At 38.5% G+C, this 22,265-nt stretch overlaps 1 protein-coding gene across 3 annotated transcripts in view; it reads right to left on the bottom strand.

Annotated features, from left to right (window-relative positions):
- LOC143209048 (opioid-binding protein/cell adhesion molecule homolog) overlaps positions 1 to 22,265 on the bottom strand; it is a 210,048-nt gene that overhangs the window by 133,840 nt on the left and 53,943 nt on the right. The window contains exon 1 of one of the 3 annotated variants that reach the window (XM_076424203.1): positions 827 to 17,119. The exons of the other annotated variants lie outside the window; for them this stretch is intronic. The gene's annotated coding sequence lies outside the window, so the exon portion shown is untranslated. Of the gene's footprint in view, positions 1 to 826; positions 17,120 to 22,265 lie in introns of those variants that run through there. 3 annotated transcript variants of the gene reach the window in all.

A 22,265-nucleotide genomic window follows, 5' to 3' on the forward strand; every position in this document is an offset into this window, starting at 1 on the left:
GCTTTCTTCGGGTTTCGGGAAAACCAGGGAACGCGCAATGTTTTCGATTATGTCGAGCGTAGTGTCCGTGACAAAGCGGACGCCGGCGATAAAACAAGAAGTAGGTTTCAGCTGTACTGCGCAACTACTGTTAACTATTGAAACATTACACGGTATCACTTTCAAACGCAGAAACAGTGCAATCAATCTTTCAGCTCGCAACCTGGCCTCCTCTGCAGTTAATTAGAATGGATACCCTCCGTTTCTGAGCCGAGCAACCGTTTTAATCGCAGAAATATTTAATGCGACTCTCCCTTGTTTGTTGTTCGTTAGACGTAAATAATGCGAGGACTGGCTGCATAATGGATTTGTCCAAATGACTACCAGCTTCGCGCGCGCGATTAAAGAAGAACAAAAGAGCTTGAATTCGTTCGCAAAGAGTTTTTAGTTCCGTTCGCTGCACCGAATAATAAACATCTAGAAATATGTTGTGAATAATTCTTTCATATTTGGTCGATTCACACACGATGCAATAATACGAGACCAGCTTTGCAAAATAGATGGAAAATTGAACTGTCAGAGTTCGGTTCAATCAAATGCGATTCGGAACAATATTGCATCGTTCTTTGACGTGCGTGTTTTTCTTTGCAACGCTCTGTTTCTAAGAAAAATAACGCGCACCGTTGTAAATGATTTGAAAATGTGTTCCATGCATGAAAGAAGAGCACAGTGACTGAATCATTTGCTTGTGGAATACGAATTGAGGTTTATGATACGTATGCGATATAGTTGATAGAACTAAACGGAGTACGGCGTTTAAAATTAATTTAAGCAAACTAATACATACATCGCGCACGTGATACCCAGAGTGTCATCTGTGAGCGGCGAAATGGTATCTAAAACCTAGCACAACCGTGCTACAAGATCCTTTGAGTAACTTCTGCACAACTGCTGCGCAAACTCTAATTTTCTGTCGTGCTCCGTGTTGTTCAAAGTATGTAGTTAGTTCTAGCTAACATGCATGACCGTGTATACATCGCGGTAACACTGTTACACCGCTGAGTGATTGTTACGTTATTATTAGATTGCGGCTCTTTCCGGGGGACAACTACGAAAAATCTTCAACCGTGCAACAACATCGATTTTTCTTTGAAATTTCAAGTCGCTTCATCGTATTATTCTAATTTCATCGAAACTATTCGTCCGGAAATTCGATATTTTACCCATTCCTATTCTCTGCTTGGAAACGTAGAACTTCCAAAGAGTATAATAATACAATATTGTCGTGAAATATACGTAACAGCAAATACCGAAATATCGAAATTAAATAAAATATATTGTCCGAGCGGAGAAAAATTGTTTTGCCTCGCAATCTCGGTAATACGGTAAAATTTTAATGTCATTTTAGCGCGGCATCGAATTTATTGAAACTATAACGTTCGACCGTTGTGTAATATTGACACGAATGCGAAAATAAATGCTAAATTTCCAGAATCATTATTTTCGATATTTTGGTAAAAGTTCAATATTACTTTATTGTGGTATCGAATTTATTGAAACTATTAACTTAAGCTGGGGACGCGGAAGCTGGGAAATTATATTGTGCTGCAATATTCGCGTTACATATGAAATTATTGCTATATCACAGTTAAACACAGGGTTATTGTACCAAAAATTAAAATGTCGACTTTCTCTGATCATTACGGGTACATCGAATGTAGAACGCACATGTTGCGAAGCGTTTTGATCAAGAAATAATATTATGCAGGTTTATCTTAATTTTCAGGTACGTGATAAATGATTGCAATGTGGTTGTCGTACGTGCTTTTCATAGAGCGAACAAAACAGTGCACAAACGTATTATGAAATTGGTTACTTTTAATGGAAAAATTTCATTTGGCCGACCCACCAAGAAGTTTTTCATAGCCGACATAGCGCGTAGCTCAAAACGTTTCTCGGTTCAAACTGCGCGGCTTTTGTTCGTTTTGAAAATCGTCGGTAATGAGTCAGCTAATTGAAAAGACGAGACGGATTTGAAAGTCTACTGGCTGCTGCGTCCATTCAAACTAATTGTAAGCATCATATTCTCGGGCCTCAGTATTCACACGGAAATTCCGTTTAATGTACTGCAGATAGTTTAAAAGCCAATTTTTTCCACCGGAAAGTTTTCCACTTTGTGCCATTGAGAACGTATAATTCTCTGTCTCGCGACGCGTACAATTCCCGTTTACCTCGAGACACAATTAATATCCCCTTAACGGGCTTTGAACACAAATTGTTGGCGAGATCAACGTCCACCCTCAACATTCGTGCCATCACTTTTAATTTCTCGAAACTCGTGGATCCTCTAGTGAATTTTATTTTCCGCGTCGACTATTAGCTCTGAGTTTTAATTCCTTTGTGACTTTTTTCGTACAGCGAATGATTCAGCGCAATACTTTCTTCTCATTTCACTTCTCCTAAAAAATGTTGCAGATTCAAACGTCTTCAAACACTTTCTATATGTATATGTATATGAAATTACAAGGGGTTTTTTTTATGCAAACTGGCGCTTCAACATCGCAATGGAGAGTTCAGAAGTGGTCAATTGTGATGCCTAAAAGTCCAATATATGCCTGTCCAGAGTCCAAAATGCATATTTTTAAGTTATCTTCGAGTAATTTGTAATATTCGGCAGACACTGCCTGTCACGAGGCATCCGAAACAAGTATGACGTCGCAAGATGGCAGCCACTGATAGATTTTCGTAAATTGAGAGATTTATCGTTCGTATCGAAAAAATCGCCCTGCATCGACATGGCCAGGACATGTGCAAAGGCAGTTGTTTAATTAATTATTTAAACACGAAAAATGCATAGGTAAACAAACAGCACCTCCAGATTCCGAAATTTTTCATTAGCAGCACGAACTACTTCGGCTTGATTCGGAAACTTTCGGCATCGCTGTCATACGTACAGGGTTTACTTTTTTCAAAAATACAACGCATTTAACATATAATTATAATGATCTATTACTGTATCTAATGGACAAGCAAGCTATTAATCGGAATATTCAATGCCCAAAATGTAAACGTTTTGTAACGTATTAGAAACGTGGTCGCAAAATGCATTGCTTAAGTAAATATTATAAGACTGTGCCTGGACGAAAAAGACGACGAACGAGAAACATGTTGACCTGCAGCGGACCGAGCTCCGATGACCATCTTCACATAACAACATCCTGTCAAGAGCAACATTTGGAAGAACTTTTCCTGACACGGGACAGAGCACACGCGTACAACCTTATTGAATCTTATTCAATATTATTACTCGAACACGAACCGCTTCGTCTTGATTCGGAAACTCTCGAGTTGCATCGGCATGCTTCTCTTCTGCATTGCAGAGCGTGAAGTAAGAGTGAAGTACATACATAGTACTCTTACTTCGTACTTCATACTTCATACGGAGATTACTTTCTTTACACCACCTATCGGTCGAAAATCTTACTAATCAGCTTTGTCTACTAACCGTTCGCAAGAGCTACAACGTGACGATTGACGATCAACTCCATCAAGGTTAAGTCTACTCGGCTCCTCTTAAAAATTGATGTACGATTTAGTTTTCACTGTTTTATAGAACAAAAATGAGAGAGAGGGACAAGTACGGCAGTGTAAAGCCCTCAAGGTGTAACTCATACTATTGTGAGAAACGACCAAAAAAGTTGTAAAGAGGAAGCTTCAATTTTTAAATCTACGAGAGTTTCATTCACGAAAAAATTTTTTCAAAGTTTCTTCACGGACGCTGGAATGTATAGCATTTTCGGGGGAAAAAAGCGTCTTTAGTTCCTCGACCATTACCAAAGGTGATCTTTCATGTGTCTCATATTTATAATTTACGTTAGATATATTAAACATGTATAAATATATGTATAAGTACATACATATAGTAGTAGTCTATCTCAGAAAAGAAACGTTTGGAGAAAGAGAAGTGTATTGGAACGATTCTTGAAGGTATGGAAAAGTGAATTAAGTAAGTTCTTCGAAAGAAATCGCCATTGATTTTGCGAAGTCCATCGACTTCGAGCATTGTTTCTTTCACTCGACTAACACAAGAGACTGTTTGCGTCGTTGAACTTCATTATTCGACTTTTCTTTTGAGAACCGAACAATGTAAACTGAAAAGTTCATTACGACGAAACAAACAAAACGTACATTTATAACGAACGACGTGGATTAGTCGACGTTACTTAAACTTATGTTATTTTAATCCGTTCTATTCGCGAGGCATAAAAACAATACTCTTTTAATGGAGATTGTTAACTGTGACAGAAGGGCACCTCTTTAACCATTTTTGGTCATTAAAGTAATTATAATGGTGTATTTTACAACTAATACTTTAGGTGCTGGAAGTCTGTTAATATTAATAGTATGTTTATGGACACCTCCGATTACAATTTTTCACAGAATCCGATGAAAGTAATTGTTTCCGTGTTAGTATAAAATATTATAATACTCACGATCTATTTACAACATCTCAGTGTTATACTATGAATAGTTTTTTTAGGGTAGAAAATGGTCAAATAGTATTTTTGTTGGGGCAAAGTCACCAAAAACTAATAATGAAAATTGTTTTCATGCCATTAGAAGGGTGGTTCAATAAAAACGATCTCCTAAAATCTTGAGTTCTCAGAAAACAGGAGGCGCAAATAAAATTAAACTGCTCTCAAAATGTAACAAAATTCGTTTAAATACAGTTTAATACAGTTACATATTAATTCTTTTTCAGTCGCCCAGTCTATCTGCAGGAGATCTATCGTAAAAATGAATTCGGCGAAGTTCACGTACTTGAAAATTATTGCGAATGCGTATTTCCACTAATACGAACTGGTGGAAACGCACACGTTCATACATGTAATTAGTTTTGCATGTTAACTAACGGAAACCTGGTGAAGTTTACACACAAGGCGGGTAGCCTCGCAGTTCGAAAGTTCGAATTACCTCGACCATACGAGAGTCTCGATCTAATGAAAATAGCTCTGTTCCTGTGTTGCCGGTTCTTAAATCGAAATCGAAAACGAAGTTCCGCGAGATCTAATTAGATCTCGTCAATCGCGCGCACGTCTCGTTCGTCTAATCAATTAATTAAACTAACTGAAAGTGACGCGCATCCAAAGATAAAACTGGGCTCACGAGTTCGTAATCTTCCCGGCGCGGATTCTAATCTGCGATTTAATACGTCGCCGATATCTAATCGGATTATATAGTCGGATGTTAACTCGGAATTAAATTCAGCGCGAGAAGATCGATCGACTCGGGCGTGTTTTGACGTGCCGCCTGGATGTATTTAATATTTCTGCACGTCCCGGGCAATCGTCGAATTGATACTTTGTTAATTAAACCGGACCGAACAAGGAAAAGATTTATTCGATGGTGTTCCGTTGCATTGAGCGAAAAGTTCGTTCCATTTCGATAGAAATTTCACAGTGATTCAGAAATAGAGAGATTACATTAGTGTGGATTATAATTAGACTGCGGATTTTTCTGCAGAATATTCAAAATACTCACAGTATTTTAATGTAATTAATTCGTTGTAATTAGACTGCGGATTGTTATGCACAATAAAACTTGTATTAATTTCGGGATACAGGGGAGTTAAACAGAATTTCATTTCTATTTTAACATTTCTCTAATGAGATGAGACTGCTAGAACAGTGTTTTCGAATTTTCTCACTGTTTATAAAAATGAGTAGCTGTAACTGGAAACGGCATAAATTTTAACAAAATTTTTTCACTGAATCGGATAGCTAAATTGTAATATGAATATACAAAGGGTGATAATGATATCATGCGATTTCACTGGTTACAATAAAACGAAATTATATTAGCCTTTTGAAATGATTAACAATGAGAAATCTCGGTGAAACACGCCGCACGAGGTATTTCCTAATTGTTGAACTCCAAATGTAATGTATTTTTCTTCTCATTAGCAAATATATAATACAGATATTACTGTTCATTATATTTTTAAACAGGCTTACATGGAGATAATTACATAATGATTAATTTGTATTGTATAAAAGCAGTTGCGTTTCTTCTATTGATGGTAAAGTTACTATAAAATGAAATGTATCGTGAGTTTATTTATTCAATGAATAAACTAAACGACAATCATTAACTTACTGTGTGAAAATATTTTAACTGGAAATGCTTGGGAATAATTACTCGTTAAACAAGGTGATTACTATGTTGTTTGAATAATTTGTTAAATACTTGAATTAAACACAAAGAGTCATTTCATTTATGAGTGGTTCGGTAGTACAAATGAATTTTAATATGTCGTTTGGAATCCCTCGTGATATATTAACGTTGATTAATATTTATTCAACGTACACATAGCTTGATACGCTCGAATTTTATTACGATTGTATTCATAGTGAAGGCAAAAAATAACGTTTTTCCTAATGCTTCTTCTTTCTAGGATTTCTATTTAGACGGGTAAACGTGCAAACATTCGCTCCGTATAAATATCAAATTTTTCTGCAGTCACGCGGTCCGACGCATTTGTGTCATGTATTCTGATTATGTAAAAATGGGCGATAAATCCTTTCCTCGCATGAATTCGTTGCTTCCGGCCGGTTGCTCTCAGTCTGTTGAGCGTTTCCTTCGCAGCAGTCAAAGATTCCAAGAAGAATCACATCATTTTACCGAGGTGCCAACTCGCGAGCTTCCTCTCGTCGCAAACAAATATTTATCCAGTGCAAATATGATCAGGAAATTGCATTTCTTAATTTAAATTAACTCACTCAATTTCAAAGTAATTTAAAGAAAAGGCTGCACTTTTCCTTGCGTGACCAGAAATGTTTGTCTTTTTCCTATGCAATCCAGTAGATTTCTGTGAGAAAATCCCAAAATCCAGGTTTCAATCGTAGGAGATCGGTGGTTCAAAAGTTATGAGTGTTTAAACTCGAGCGATTTTCAGCGTTTGTGATATTGTGACACGTAAGGGCGTCGCCATCACCGCGTGTTTGTGTCGTCATCTAGCGACTCCGTCCGGTAAGCGGTTATACTACGTATAACAACATGGCGGTACTCCTACCTGTCAAAAACACTGAAAATCGCTTAACTTTATACATTCATAACTTTTGAACCACTGATCTCCTAGAATTGAACCATTGGCATTTTCTCACCCAAAATCCACTGGATTAAATAGGAGAAAGGCAAATATGTCTGGTTACCCAAGGTACAGTTTAACCATGGGGTCCGCTAAACTGACGAGCATCGCTAGAAACGTGACAAAACTAATTACAGTAACGCAACTTCATGAAAACAAGAAGAAATAAATCTGACGTGATCTTTTTCTAATTTCAGGCTCCTTGGCCAAAGAAAATCGCAAACACCGAGTGGCAAACGAATAAGAGAGGCGTTGACCGACTAAACCCAAGGGCAATGGGGTTTCGTTGCTAAATCGAAGACGGCTGAGTAAAGACCGTTTTGAACGCAGCTGTATCCATTCGGTATGTAGACATCCCACAGGATTTTATTGCTCCCGAGACCCGGGGGCCGAAAATGTGTCACCCACGTTATCCCAGCATCCGTTTTTCCCTCGTTTCACGTTTCGCAAACACATTTCTACTTCACGCGTATTTCCGACAAGCGCTCATTGCAACCTATTACTGGGAGTCGCGCTTAGTTTTCAAGGATTTTTTGCGTTTATAAATGGTAAAACGATGTGCACGACGGACCATTTCCCCTGCAACCTGCAGCACACAAGAGAAGAATGTGTGAAATTGACACGAACGGTGACAACCCAATAAACGCTGCCAAACGAGAACGTCCAATCGTTACCAAACCTATTTACCGTCGAGACACGTTCCATTATAACGTATAATGAACGTTCAATTCTCGATAAGATATTAATAATGAATCGTACATCCTCATCAAGCGTTTTACGCTATTTCGATCGAAATTTCTCGGCGTTCTATATTTGCGTCCCGCAAATATATTGTAAATTAATCGGCGCAAAATAAATATACCAATCGAATTTTCGTTAAATGTTGTTCCACACGCGGGAAAATGTTCCTAAATAACGAGTAATCGTGACGGGAAATAATTTCGTCCGGTGTGCGCGCTATACTTGTCGAGCTTTATTAAAAATAATACGAATTGGTGCCGCCGCGCCGCGCCGGGCCGGGCCGATATACAAATATTGGAACAGTGTTACGGCAACGATACTATCTTCTAATTTGGCAAAATAAATACACCGCTGGTTACCCTTTCACGGTGATAATATTATGCGCGCGGAACAGGCGGCCGCGCACATTGAAAATAATCTGTTATGCGTGCGGACTGAAAAGTAACGACTCCGGGCGTGAAATGTTCGCCTTGCTCACAATAGATGAAAGGGGCTCTAATTCGGTGCACTCTGCACAGTTTCTTTCAGATCTCTCCCTTGTGGAATATTGTACAGAAATAGAAACTTATCTTCTGGAAAGTGTTGAAAACCTTTAATGTAAAAGAAACGCGGAAATAATCCGGTAAAGCAAAAACTCGACGATGACTGTCTGCACATTAACGAGCGTTCTTTCTTGTTCGACAGTTTTTGTGTCATTAACATTTACGGTTACACCGAAACTCACTATTTTACGGTGCTTTATAAAAATAACGAGAACGTATTACATTCGACGATTTTTATATGGCACAATGTCCCAAAGAAACAGTTAAATACTCCCTCGTGAATATTTATAATCTCAATTACCGCGTAAGTTAACAAACTTTCGTTAAAAGCAGATGAGACGTTGAAAATGGTTAAAAAGACAGAACAATTCATCCCGTTCCTAGACACGGGAGAACGTATTTCTTTATACGGTAATTTGTTGACTTCGAATAGAAGTCAAGACTGTGCTACATATTATTAAAGAATCTTTCATGCAACTATTTCCAAGAAAAGTTCGTCGTTGAATGTGTTAAACTTGAAAGGGGTTGGTTTGAAAAATATTATGATTTATATACAATGCAGAGTTCTTGTCAACTACCAACTATATCAACTACAGGATAATATTCTTTTTAACGTCAATCTCGCCAGTCACAGTTCAAAGGTTTGACATCCAATATTGCGCTCCACCGGACTTATCGAGAAACATCTTTGCATCGGATTCATGAAAAATATTGAAATTCATCAATCGCTCGCGAAAAGTGCTTACTTTATGGCTCATGCATCTCGCGCCGCTGCGCTGCTTTCTTTTTTTCAACGGACGAATTTATCGAGCCCAAACACTGTTCATATCATCTTCTCCACACGTTCCGCATACACATTTTGATCAATTTTACTGGGCTTCCGATGTTTTCACTTCTATATCTACAATAAATTAATGTATATTAATATCGTTACGCTAATATCTCGTTACATAACATTGTAATATATCAATCAATTATGAATAGCATGGAGAAGTTTATGTTTGTATGTTATTTTATAAAATCATGCTTATTTCGTTTATGATATTACAATACCATTACATACGAATGTGCTTGGTATATTTTGTACATCCGTGAACTCCATGCAATTACGTTAGAAATAATGGTGTACGTAGTACGTTCACGACGAGTCTGGAAAATAATTTTTCCCGGGCAGATTACGTCAATTCGTCTTCGTAGAACGCTTTTTTTGCAGCGGTATGTGGAGCGGCAGCGAAATCAATTTCTTGAAAGTCAACGTTCCGAGGTGACTTTTGATATCGCCGTTGACGGTAGTGCGAACGAGTGTCATGGCAAAATGGTATACGGCATTCTATTCGGAAGTTCAAGCTCCTTTCCGTTAAACCGAGTTGTTGATAAACGCCGGAATTAAATTCAAGTCGTGTCGCGAGAGCGTGCCAGCTCGGGCGAGCGCGCACTCGGATGCAGAATAATGTTTGTATACGTATAAACGTTCTATCAATAAAACGCAATTTTCGTGCTTTTGGCGAATGGTGATTCAATTTCGTGAGAAAAAAAATAATATGTATATATAAATATCTGATCGATGCGCAACATTATTAAACACGGCAAAAAAAAAACCGCTTTATACCGCCGATAATGTTTCCGACAGTTTCCACTTCAAAATTATACATTCCCATAATTTCTGGCCGCGATCAATTTACTCGGAATAAATACGCCTAGATTACATTCGCAGTATCGATAAACCCGGCCGTACTTAAACAACAAATCCCAGAACAAATTGTAAAATTGTCAGAGCGCAGCGACGTGTTCATAAAATCTCCGCCGGACTTTCGAATATTCATGATACTGCATACCGTGGAATCAATTTTTAAACGAGCCGGATTTATTCTCCGCCATGCGCCGACGATAACGATACCCTAAACAGCCGAAACGACAATTATAAATAAATCAATTTGGATCCTCCGAAAACCAAGTTGCGACATACAGTAAGGAGCATAACTGATTCCACACAGTTTAAGTCCGAACAACTTTTTTATGAATGGACTAGACGACTTCAATTTCTCTGTAAGGCTAGAAGAATTGGTTTAGTCAATGATGTGTCAAAAATATGTTGAAAAAATGCATTTGGTCGGAATTATGGAAAACAATAGTAAAAATTGATTTTGACAACTTTTTTAGCTGGGCCAATAACGAAAATTCAAAAAACGTGTCTGGTCAACTGGTATAAATTATATAAGCTCTGAAAATTGCATTGAAATTAGTTAATTGGTTTGCGAATTATAAACGATCAAAAATGATAAAACTTGCCACTTTATGGTACACTACAAATTACCACTTTTGATCGTTTATAATTCGTAAACCAATTATCCAATTACAATGAAATTTTCAGAGCGTATATAATTTATATTACGGGCAGCTACAAAAGTTGTAAAAATCAATTCTTAGTATTGTTTTTCATGATTCCGACCAAATACATTTTTTCAACATATTTTTTACACATCATTTACTAAACTAATTCTTCTAGTCTTACAGAGAAATCGACGTCGTTTGGTCCATTCATGTAAAAGTTATTCTGATTTAAAGTGTGTGGAATCAGTTATGCTCCTTACTGTAATTACATACTACATTTACGCTGTCTGTAAAATACGCTCCATTAATAAATATTCGCGCCCGCATTCTTCCAAGCTCGAAACCTAAACGCAAAGACCTAAAGCCTAGGAAGATAAGTGGTTTACTCGTGTACAGTCACCGAAAGTTGTAACGTCGAACCGAATAGGATTACTTTAAAAAAAAAGGATCGCCAAGGTAGTTACCCTGCGCATCCCGGCTAAGGATAAGACGAGGATGCCGAGTAGAAGGGTCGATAGAAAAGTGCCGAAGGCTTACGAACGCCGTGATGTCGACGTGAGTATTCAGGCAGCAGGAAAAAATTCAATGTTAAGCGATAGGATCGTGGACGAAGATCCAGAACAGGGCGAAAGAAGTTATGTAGTTGTTGGGAGAGACACGATAGGAATTCTTGCTGGAGATGTTTGCTCACAATGCCGGCGTGCAAGGGTCCTTCTGAAAGAAAGTATAATCGAGTTGGGGAGGATTGACACTGTCCGAACGCAATGTTCTTCGACATTGTTGGTGAGTGACCTTTGTGTGTTGCGAGGGAAGCAAGTTTTCTTTCGAACAGTTTCTCTCGATTGCGGGGTTGGGTTGGAGCATGGTACGCGCAGGCCTTGGGGCACCTTTTGTGTTAACCTAGCATCTCCCCCGTATCCGTTGCGACTAGAGTGTGGGATTTTAGGCAAATATGTCAAGCCAAATTTTTCGAGTCAAAGTAAAATCAGAATATTCTGTTTGGTTAATTAGGGGGTAGACTCGTTTCCAGGATTGAAAGAGTTGTGGGATGCGCTTTTTCATTTCTCGATAATGCGTGCGATGGGGTTTTTCAGTAGTCAAAAGCGCTAGATAAAAGATCGATTTAGGCAATAGAGTCGCCCTGAAAAGCCCTATTTTTACGTTTACGATGCGTAATTTGCATTATTCGGAAGCGTAAAGCTACAATTTAAATTATAATGCAAATTACGCCTCGTAAACGTACAAATCTTTTATCTAGCGCTTTTGACTACTGAAAAACCCGTCTTTGAATTATTGAGAAATGAGAAGGCGCATTCCTCACCCTTGCAATCCTGGAAACGAGTCTACCCGCTTAATATAGAGTTTTACTGTAAACTGTGAAGCATCAAACCTCAAACTCCGAAATTTGACGAAGACTCCCGACCAAATCGTGAGCCTTTTCGTCCCAATAAACCGCGATAAAGATGACACGGGGTTTTCTCGTAGCTCGCAGACTCCGTATCCTCGCCCGACTTTCTTGCAATAACAGGTAGGTAGATGGATGCAAAGAGAAACTTGAGCGCTCTCAGCCGGTAACACAGTGAAGCGGCACAAAGGAGCCGCATGAGTGGCGAGAATCCACTTCTGTAACTGTTAGCGACCGCACATGTATAAACAGAGGTGAAACTGCCTTCTAAACTAAGCCGCAGAGATACTTGTACCGTCTACGGACTCCTCAACCTCTCGTTTTCGTCCGCCTGGCATCTTCGCTTATACAGAGCGGCCCTTCAACAGCATCCCCGAACCCGGAGCCCTGGTTCAACCTCTGTTACACGATCTTTCTCTCTCTCTCTTCCTCCCTTTCTCTCTGTTGCTCCTTTTATGTCTGTCTGGTAGTGTGGTCTTTCAGCTATAGTCCTCAGCTATGGAGCTGAAAAATTTCTTTTAAGATTTTTCATGTCACGCCCCCCTGTTGTGTGACACTTGGTGAAAAAATTATGTGTGCCATTAGAAGTAATTGGACAACGGGAAATTGATATTTACATCTCATTGTCGGTTACAACATTCTCTTTCTCTCTGTGTTTCAGTTATATATATGTAGTCCATCAGTTACAGAATTAAAAATTTCCTTCAAGATTTTTGTTGGCCTATAAAAAAAGTAGAGCAGTTCAATTTAAAATAAATAGATGAATAAACTAGATGCATTTACTGTCTAGGCATTAACTCTCTCTCTCGCTCTCTCGCTTTCTCCCTTCCTGCAAACGAAATGCATATTACCGGTTGCGTACACCGCGGCCGAATCACACGTATTCAAGTCGTTCGGCACACGTGACCGTGCTTTACACATATCATGCTTTTCCTGTCGATTTAGACCGCATTGTACAGTAAAACCGCGATAGAACGGAACCAGCTCGACCAAACCGATATAATGGGAATCCTTCTCCCGAGTGCATTTTGCCTTTTGCGCATTAAACAAGTGTGCTGACCGCACACCGTGTTCACGATCGGAAGGTTGGGCCTGTGTGCGAGCGCGTGAAACGCCCCCGTGATATGTACAGCCATCGAGTTAGGAGTTTGATTTACATGCGGCGTTGTACCGTATCGCTTTTCTGTGTCACGCAGGTAAACTCGGCTGGCGCGGCCGGGCCCAGCTCGTTAATACTTTCTACCAGCGAAAGGAGCAAGACGGACAACCGCCGTTGTTTTTCGAAACACCTTTTTTCCCAGAGCATTTTAATCAACGACGGTTTTTGCCAGTTTGTTTCGATCCACTCTTCTTCATAACCGAAATATGAATTTTTTCCGGATATTTTCGTAGATTTTCAATCTTTCCGACCCTTTGCGGTACGAAGTGCTTTCTCTCTTCCAGAACTTGCTTTAACATCGTATAATCCAATTATTGGGTTTTTGCGAAAAAGTAATTTCGTGTTTTGTGCAGAGATGGTATCGTTTCCGTTTGTTATCACTAGATTGCGGATTTCATTGCATACATGTATGACGAAAACGTGCTGGTGCAATTTGAAATAGCAAAAAGAAATAGTAGAAATATTTACGAAAGAATTTTTATTTTACATAAAGATCCGCAGTCGAGTTATTACTTAACCTTATTCTAAGTCGGTAAATCATTCTATATCTTAAATTCGTTTATCTGATTTTGACGAACAAATTGTAAGATCGAGTGTCGCCAAATTAATTTTGTCTCGCAGGAAAGCAATTTTCGAAATTTCTCGAAATAGGTCGTCGGGATTTATCTAGTCGTAATAGTGACAGTATATGGATAACGACATTATACGTGTATTGCGCTTAAGAAGCGAGTATGTAATTAAAATAATGCGTGGCATAATAGTCTCGCGACTAAGTTCGAGCTAGTACTGAAACTCGGATTAACTGATATGCTTATATCGCAACTTTAGCGAAGTGACGTCTGTTACTTCGAATAGTTGGGAATTGTAAGTACTCGATCAAAGTGGCGCACAAATTCGGAGCATTGTTTGTTAATTGTGCCGCTGAGACATGCGGAGTTACTGTTATCGAATGAATGAGAATGTTCATGCTTACTTCCGACCCATTAATACACATTTCACGCAAATCTTCATTTTTCTTAGACAAAGAAAATCGCGTTAAAAACATTTCTATCTTCTTTTGCAATGGAGTATTTCATTGTTCCATTTGTCAATTATTAATAGACTGCGGATGTTTATGTGAAATTGTGATCAGCAACAAAGAATTCCAGTTCCCGTGGTATTATCGTTAAATAACGTTTCATGGTACATAGTACATACTTTATTACAGAAACATGAAAAAGTCTCATGCAGTTACACACACAGCCACATAAAAAAAGTCGTTCAGGGCATACAGCAGATTCTTGCGATCCCCATCGATGATTTAAGTATGTTTCAACAGCGACGTTTTTCATTCGTTTGTTTGTCACGGAAGAAAATTCAAGTTATTTGTATCCGATAGAATTCAATGGGTTCAACGACAGACGGCTGGAACACATAATACTTATGGAACGTTTCGTCTTTATACAATGGTATGTACATGTGTACATCTCCGATCAAAAGTATGTGGACGCTTGTTTAATTCTCCTCCTGGAAGAAAAAGAATCTTCAAGGGATTTAATCCATGCGATCTGCTTTATACAGGTATTGGAGAATTTATCTAAATAATTGATTAATATACCACGGATTTTATGCATTTATAATAAAAATTATATTATAATTATATATACAAGAATGGTAGCAGCATTGCTACATGAACCATACTTGGTTTAAAGCATTAAATAAAGAATAATAATAATAATGGTAGCGGCATAAGATGCGTAAGATTTTGCAGATCGATTCTCTGAAAGCTCTACAGTTGGTTGTCGCGAGACACACAGGGCGGTTCAAGAAATGTTTTCGTCAAATTCCGCTGACACGAGATTTGTTTTTAAAGCTGTCGAGGTCACGATGTCTCAAATCGTCTCCTGCCACCGACGCGGCTGTTTTATCATCGTTAGAACCGCGTCACTCTTTCTTCTTTTCCAACTTGAACTGCCCTGCACGCATATTTCTTTATCACTCTACCATTTTCGACTGGGCCGAGATACGTACAGGATAGTATCGAGCCGCATTTACTGCGTGCACACCACTCGTGCAATTTTCCACCGAAAAAACACTCTCACAAAGCGTCTTTGAAACGTAAACATTCGCACGATAAAATAATCACGAAATCTCTGGTTGAATCAAAATGTCATTTCGAGCGAAAAGAGATGCTGCGAGCGTGACAGATCCTTTAATTAAACTAGGACGAGCATTTGTGACACAACTGGAGGTTTCACTTCGCCGTGAAACGTGATATCTATACCGTATGGAATGTGTCTTGAAAGAATGTTATATTCGAACTGTTTTAATGATTTTTATAATTAGACTACCGATTTTATGCATTTATGACAAAAATGGGCACGTACAATTTCAAGCAGTGAACGAATTAGGAAGATTTAAGGACATCTGTGTATTAATTTCAGCTTATTAAGACGATTAAAAGAAGAAAGAAATTCCTACTTGGCTCCTGTGTCTTGCAAACATTTTTCATTTATAATCATGAAGGAGCCTGTTTTACTCAATCTGCTCAATTTTATTTATTTCTATTTTTTTATTACCAACAAATATCGAACTGTTAAGAAACTGCTATTTACGTTACTTCTGTATTGTGTCTGACCACAACCATATTCCACTTGCAGTGAATGCAGCATTGCGTCATTATTTCCTTCTCACCGACCCATCATCCAATTATTAATTGGTGAGACACACTGAATCATTGTATGCAACCAATAATAGCATGTCACCTTCAATGCCTATTGACGTTAATGTCGCTAGGAAGAATGAATAATGCGCCGGCGCAATTGTCAAACAACATTGAAATGCACACGCGTGCCGAACGAATGCTCCACGCTGATTCTTCACGTAGGCCGGGCTTATCGATCTTAAATGTTGCATAAACAAAATACGCATTCACTTCGCGAAACTGTGCAGAAGTGGTTTTTCAATAGGCAACGATCGATGTTTTTATGATCGCGTTAGAGCTATACGCGTCGTTACGACAATAATTACTTACTCGGCTTTGGGACCGTAAAACTCTCAAGAGTTCAGCTATTAGGGAACTTTTTTAATGAGCCGGGTAAACAAAAAGCTATGGATACTACGGCCGAACAGTGTGGAAAGCGCGGTACAGTGTTCTGCGTGAGAAGTTTCGAAAATTAAAAGGATGCTTGCATGTATCGAGTTGAACAATATGCAACGGCACATTAATCTTTCTACCAGGATTTGCAAATGATGTATAGGCGACAATGCTCAGTCGAGATAAACTATTCGGATGAAATGTGTAGGGCATTGTAAACAAATGATCTGCGAGTTATTTATGCGGCAAACGAGTTATTTATGTGTCCGTATATTTTTGTAATTATACATCAGGGACAATTGATTAAATTTTTGTGGAGTTCTCGAGATGTAAAATATTGATTGGCGAAGATTTCCAACAATGTGCACTGTGTCCATATTGTTTCTAGAAGATTATTATATGCTTTTTAGAAATTCCCAATCGAAATATAAAGTTGCTTTATGTTACGATTCCTTTCGAAAACAAGCCCACCGATTAGCGAGTAGGAAAACATTTTCTATTTCATACTGATTATATTTTACGTTCTCTGACCGACATACATAATTAAGACTGTCGAAACCTGCCGAGAGGGACCTATTCCTTCTGGTCGGCGAACCGCTGAACTTGCTCCTAGATATTATCAAAGTTTTCCCACCCAACCCCTTTTGCGAGACAATAAAAATGGGTCCACGGAATAAATGCATTCTCCATTGTGAGAACTGCTTGAAATGGCGTGCGGTGTTCCCCTGTCCCCACACCCCCCAGACTGCTGCAACCCCACCCCCATGAAAATCCATTCGGATCCTATCTATCTCCCGCTATTTCTTCCAACCGCATAGAAACCTCCGCGATTTCGCTCATTTATAAAACGATGCGAAGCAATGAATGCCCTCCATTTTCAACTTATTTCGTTAAATTAAACAAATGATAGATGACGCGTACCGGGAGACGATGTTCTGCGAGCATCATCCTCAAAACAAAATGTATCACCTCAGCAAAAATTTGTCTTCGTTAAAAACGCAAATATAATTTACATTTATTAATTATATTTATTAGTAATTGAAAGCAGCAGAAACATTAGAAGAGTTTCAAAAGTATTCTTATATTATTTTCAATCCATCAAACACATTTGAAATTAAAAATAAATTTCCATTTTGCTCCAATTTGTTGCGACTCACGTACGCCATTTTTATTTCGCATCATGATCCGCTGACTATTCATAAAGCTTCGGGATAACACGGCAGAACTGCAGAGTTTTCTTTAAACGAATTTCATATAATACATACAAAATTTAATTTCTGCGATCCCGGAATTGTTATGCTCGGAACAATCCGCAGGTACGATTACGATTTTTGCAGATTTCAAACATTTCATCGTGGATTGACGGGTGGCGAGGAGAAACAATAAATGCACAGCCAAAGGTTATATTTATTTATTTTTCTGCGAGCCCGTAAACACGCGTAGATGCATCTATGCATGTGGACCATGACCGTTCGCCAGAATACAAATTTATACGTATTTGTATGTGAATATGCGAGAGCAAACTACGCGCATGGCTGGCCTCGTGTGAGCGTGTTCGTTAGAAGATAGGGACAGTTCAAGTTCGGTCACAGTTGCCCGGCCCGGGTGTTTCTGATTTGCTTTGCATACTTGAAATGTCTGTATAATTAAACTTCTATTTACAAATTGCCGCGAACCGAGCCATTTTCCACGAAGCTTCCGGATCAAAGGCGAGATTTTCAAAATTCAGGTAATTCAAATTTAAATTACCTGAGACCGTCCGAAAAATGAAAACGCCGCAAACAGGATATATTTAGGCTAGTCTCGTTCACGTTTGTATTGCAGCATACCATTGTTTCAATGCGCTCGTGCGTCACGTTTTACATATTTTAAAAACATGAATATGTTTTGTCGGAATCGAATTAAATACTGAATAAGAGGAGAGGCTAATTCTACACACAAAAAATATGGTGAAGATGTGGGTTTCTCGTCAACAAAGACACGTACGAAAAAATTTTATTCTACTTCTTTCACTTTTATTTTATGTAGAATCATCACTATTTTCTGTTGTACCACCAGTTACCGATCAGACTGTATAACTCCTGTTTGAAGCGACACGTTAATTTCGGGCCGTTTGAATTCTAAAAGTTGTGTAGGGTGGCTCGTCTACATATAACCGATCGCATCTCCGGTAAACATCGCATCATCCATTCGTTCGCCCGCCAATCTATAAGATTTTGATAGAAACTAAGCCACGTTTTTGCGGAGCAGATTCCGAGCAGCAGAATAACGGAAAACGGTCGGACACATATTGGTCCGGTAACGCTTAATTCTTTCGACATAAACGCAATTTCATATTTTCAAACGTTCGCGACATGAACGCTAGCAGGACTGCTGCGCATTACTTTTTGAAATTATCAAGTTGAACATAACGCCGCCATGTCAATCGAGATTCGAGAACGCTCGCCGCCATCTTGTACTCGCGCGTTGACGTACGAAATGATATTTGATAATAATTTGAAAGATCTTTAAAATGTTCGGTGTACAAATTAATTCGTGATCTCTGCAAATAATCAATTGTTATTTTGCTTTCAATTCAAATTTTTTATCAATCTTTTAGAGCCATATTAATATTGTAAAATGGAGTAAGTCAATAGAAAATGGTGAACATAAATGCTTTCTTCTGTTTCATAAACTCGCATAAATTATTAATAATATTAGAGAATATTAGAAACATATACGTCGACGTATGTATAAATATTGCAACCGGATCGATTGGAGCATCTTTCAGTATTTGTTTTTTTTTTTTTTTGGTAATGCGACATCTGTACAGATAAAAACGAAACCCTGCGCGTTCCTTTGTTATCTTTTTACAAGCGTTCAGTTTTTCACCCGTTACAGGTAGTTCGCGAATGATTGGCAGCGCGCACTAAAATTTTATCTATTCGTTTGAACTTCTCGCAACAGCCGAGAGAAATTCCAGGGAGATTTGCAAACAGACTGTTTCATAATTCGCGGGCTATTTTCCGAGGAACGGTTCTACGCGTTAATACGAGTGTTTAATTAAAACAGTCTTTTTAAAAATATCAGTGTCGGAAGTTATAGTTACTGCGATGCGCGTTGTCGGTGGTGTGCTGCTTTGAAAATTTTTACCGACGCGTACTTAACACGTCACGTTATGCATCATACTCTAAACTAAATTATTTTCGCGTGTCCATCTACCCTCCTTCGGGGTCCAGATTTTTTTTGTAATTTTAACTTTTTACCTTCGCAGCGTCCCTCGATTTTCCCGGTTTGTACTTTATAAGAAAATTACTTTTAAACGCGCCTGTCTGTTGTTCCTAAAACATAAGTTCACTTGGTAATTGCTTACAAAATCATCTTTATAAAATGGAATTAAAATATTTGTCCCTTATTTCGTATAGTTTCTTTGGCGTATATAAATTTATGCAATAATGCTTGTACCTAAAAGTTAGATTCCTCAATACACAAGTTTAACATTGCCAATGTTTCCGCATACGTTTATCCATTTAAAAAATAATCGAACAGTTTTCAAAGTCGTCAAAGCGTTTGAATAAATTTATTTATTTATTTTTCGTTTCGTGCGCCTCTGGGTATATCACTGTTCTCAAGTCGGAATTACCGTTCCGTAATTCGATGACAGTTTATCATCATGGTCGCAGCATTGTAGCATGAAAAATGGAAGTGCCCTAAAGACCCATGACAACTTAGTTCCCGCGATTTCATCGTATTCAGACTCGCCTTTCCCGGCTTAGCTCTCGGCTCAAAGTGACTGTTATCTTTAAAACGACCGGTTTTCCTGTCGTTTTGTTACGGTGGGGGAAAAAAGGAATAAAGCCACGTTCTTTCTGCATCTCTCAGATAGAACACTTCGTCGCCTTTTGTGAAGTGACAACGTATCTCTCGAAATTGCAGTTACTCTGTAAAGGAAGATCTTTTTATTACTGGCACGACGACGTTACGAGCTCTCCGGTTATGCTTACGATTATTGAACCCGGTTCTTGCGGGAGCAAAACGCCGGTGAAATAGTAACCTAATTAGAACACGGGCGACCTGCCTGCGGTTTCTATAAATTTCATATCGATCGTTTAAACCGGTTCTAATTTTCAGGAACCACCCCTTTGAAGGGAGTATATCATTTTTGGGACACCCTGTATAGCTGAACTGCAGAGTTTTCATAACAATTTAGGTGAAAATTTACTTAAAGATTTTTGTTTTGATAATTATGTGTTACAGAAATCGCGTTAAAGTGTGTTCTTCAATCCAAGAAAGTTGGGAAACACTGTTGTATTTCATAATTATTCCAACATATTATTCCAGCTTTAAAAGTTTACAGTCCTAAGCGTTCAGTTATACTAGTATTAAAAGCTTAAATTTACGATGGATAGCTTAAAATTTAATATTTCATGTGTACTCGTTCCATTTCTAATTTATTGACATCATAAACGAAGAAAATAAAACCTAATTACTGTCGGCTTCTGTGAACTCCTTTAAAAAAGGTCAATCTGCGGAAACGTTCCCATAGTTTCTCGAATCTGACTGGGAAATAAAATATATTATGAAATGCAAAATATAAAATTGTTGTGTGCAAGCTAGTCACTTAAGAACAACGAAACCCGTGTTAAAATACAGAGATGAATTCTGTGATGAAACGAAATTCTGAATGAATAAAAATGAATTTTTTCTGATTTTCGAGAAAAGTTCAGGCGTTCCCGAAGTGGTTTGAAGTTATGAAAATCCTCGAGGATGTGTTTCGGTCGACTGATGTTAATACATAACAACCGATGAAATGTAACGCGTCCGACGGTGCGCAGCTCGTCCCGACGATAAATATAGCTATACACGCATTGTTAAGCGTTTCCCGAGGAATACCCGAGTTCCGCTTCCAGTCCAAGATTCATCGCGAGCTCACCGGCTAACTATTAACTGCATCTAATTACAAGGGTTGCTGCAACATAGATGTCTAATTAATGGCTTTGAGATTTACGTGCGGGTGCACATGAGAGTTAAGTCCGTTATGCATAAGACATCCAGATGATAAATACCTTTCATATCGTTTCCAACTCCGGCCGACATTGACTGAATTTAGCCAAAGTCCCACAAATCCCGGGTGTTGTCGGGCAACGTTCTGGTATTAGTTATACTGACACGGTTATCTCGCGCGTTGACTTGACAAGGACCGTTATTATGCGAGCTATCGAACACGGATCTTTTTACTGCTCGGTGAAACCGACGAAAAATTTATTATGCTTATCTATCAGGGGTGATTCAATGCTCGAAGGATCCTGAAATCGCCTTTCATCTAAGTTGACATCTATTCATTCACAATTGGTCCACGAAATTCAAAATCAAATTTTTCTACATCAATCGTAGGGAACAGCGGATCAGTAAAAATATATATTTCTTCGTATAATAATTTTTGTGTAACGATCTTAGCGAAAGATTTGTGTTGGAGAGGTATGTATATCGAGAAGAGCAAGAAATTTATAACCAGCCAACTTCGAGACGATGAAATTGAAAAATTAATCTCCTTTCAGCATATTTTACGTTCTCCCTCCATTTTGTTCCAGCTTCTTAACGCTGCTTAAAGAACAGGAAGTCTCGATCGCACACTTCAGAAGTTAGCTACTTACGCTTCAATGTCAAGATTTTCATCGAGAGAATCGCGTGTTCTTTCTCCTGGAGGCTTCAACTTTGACGATGAAAATAATTGGTGCTGCTTGGGAAGCCTGTAAATGTACAGTTTATCCAAATACAACGGCACAGTAAACCGAAAGAATTATTGGTTAACTTGAGAGGGGAATGTTAAGTTATAATCTGGCGGGTTAAATTTGTATGTCCGCGAAAACATGGATTAGCATAAAGTTTATGCTCCATTTGGAAGT

This window comes from Lasioglossum baleicum, chromosome 5, assembly GCF_051020765.1.
Source record: "Lasioglossum baleicum chromosome 5, iyLasBale1, whole genome shotgun sequence".
Classification (NCBI taxonomy): Eukaryota; Metazoa; Arthropoda; class Insecta; order Hymenoptera; family Halictidae; genus Lasioglossum; species Lasioglossum baleicum.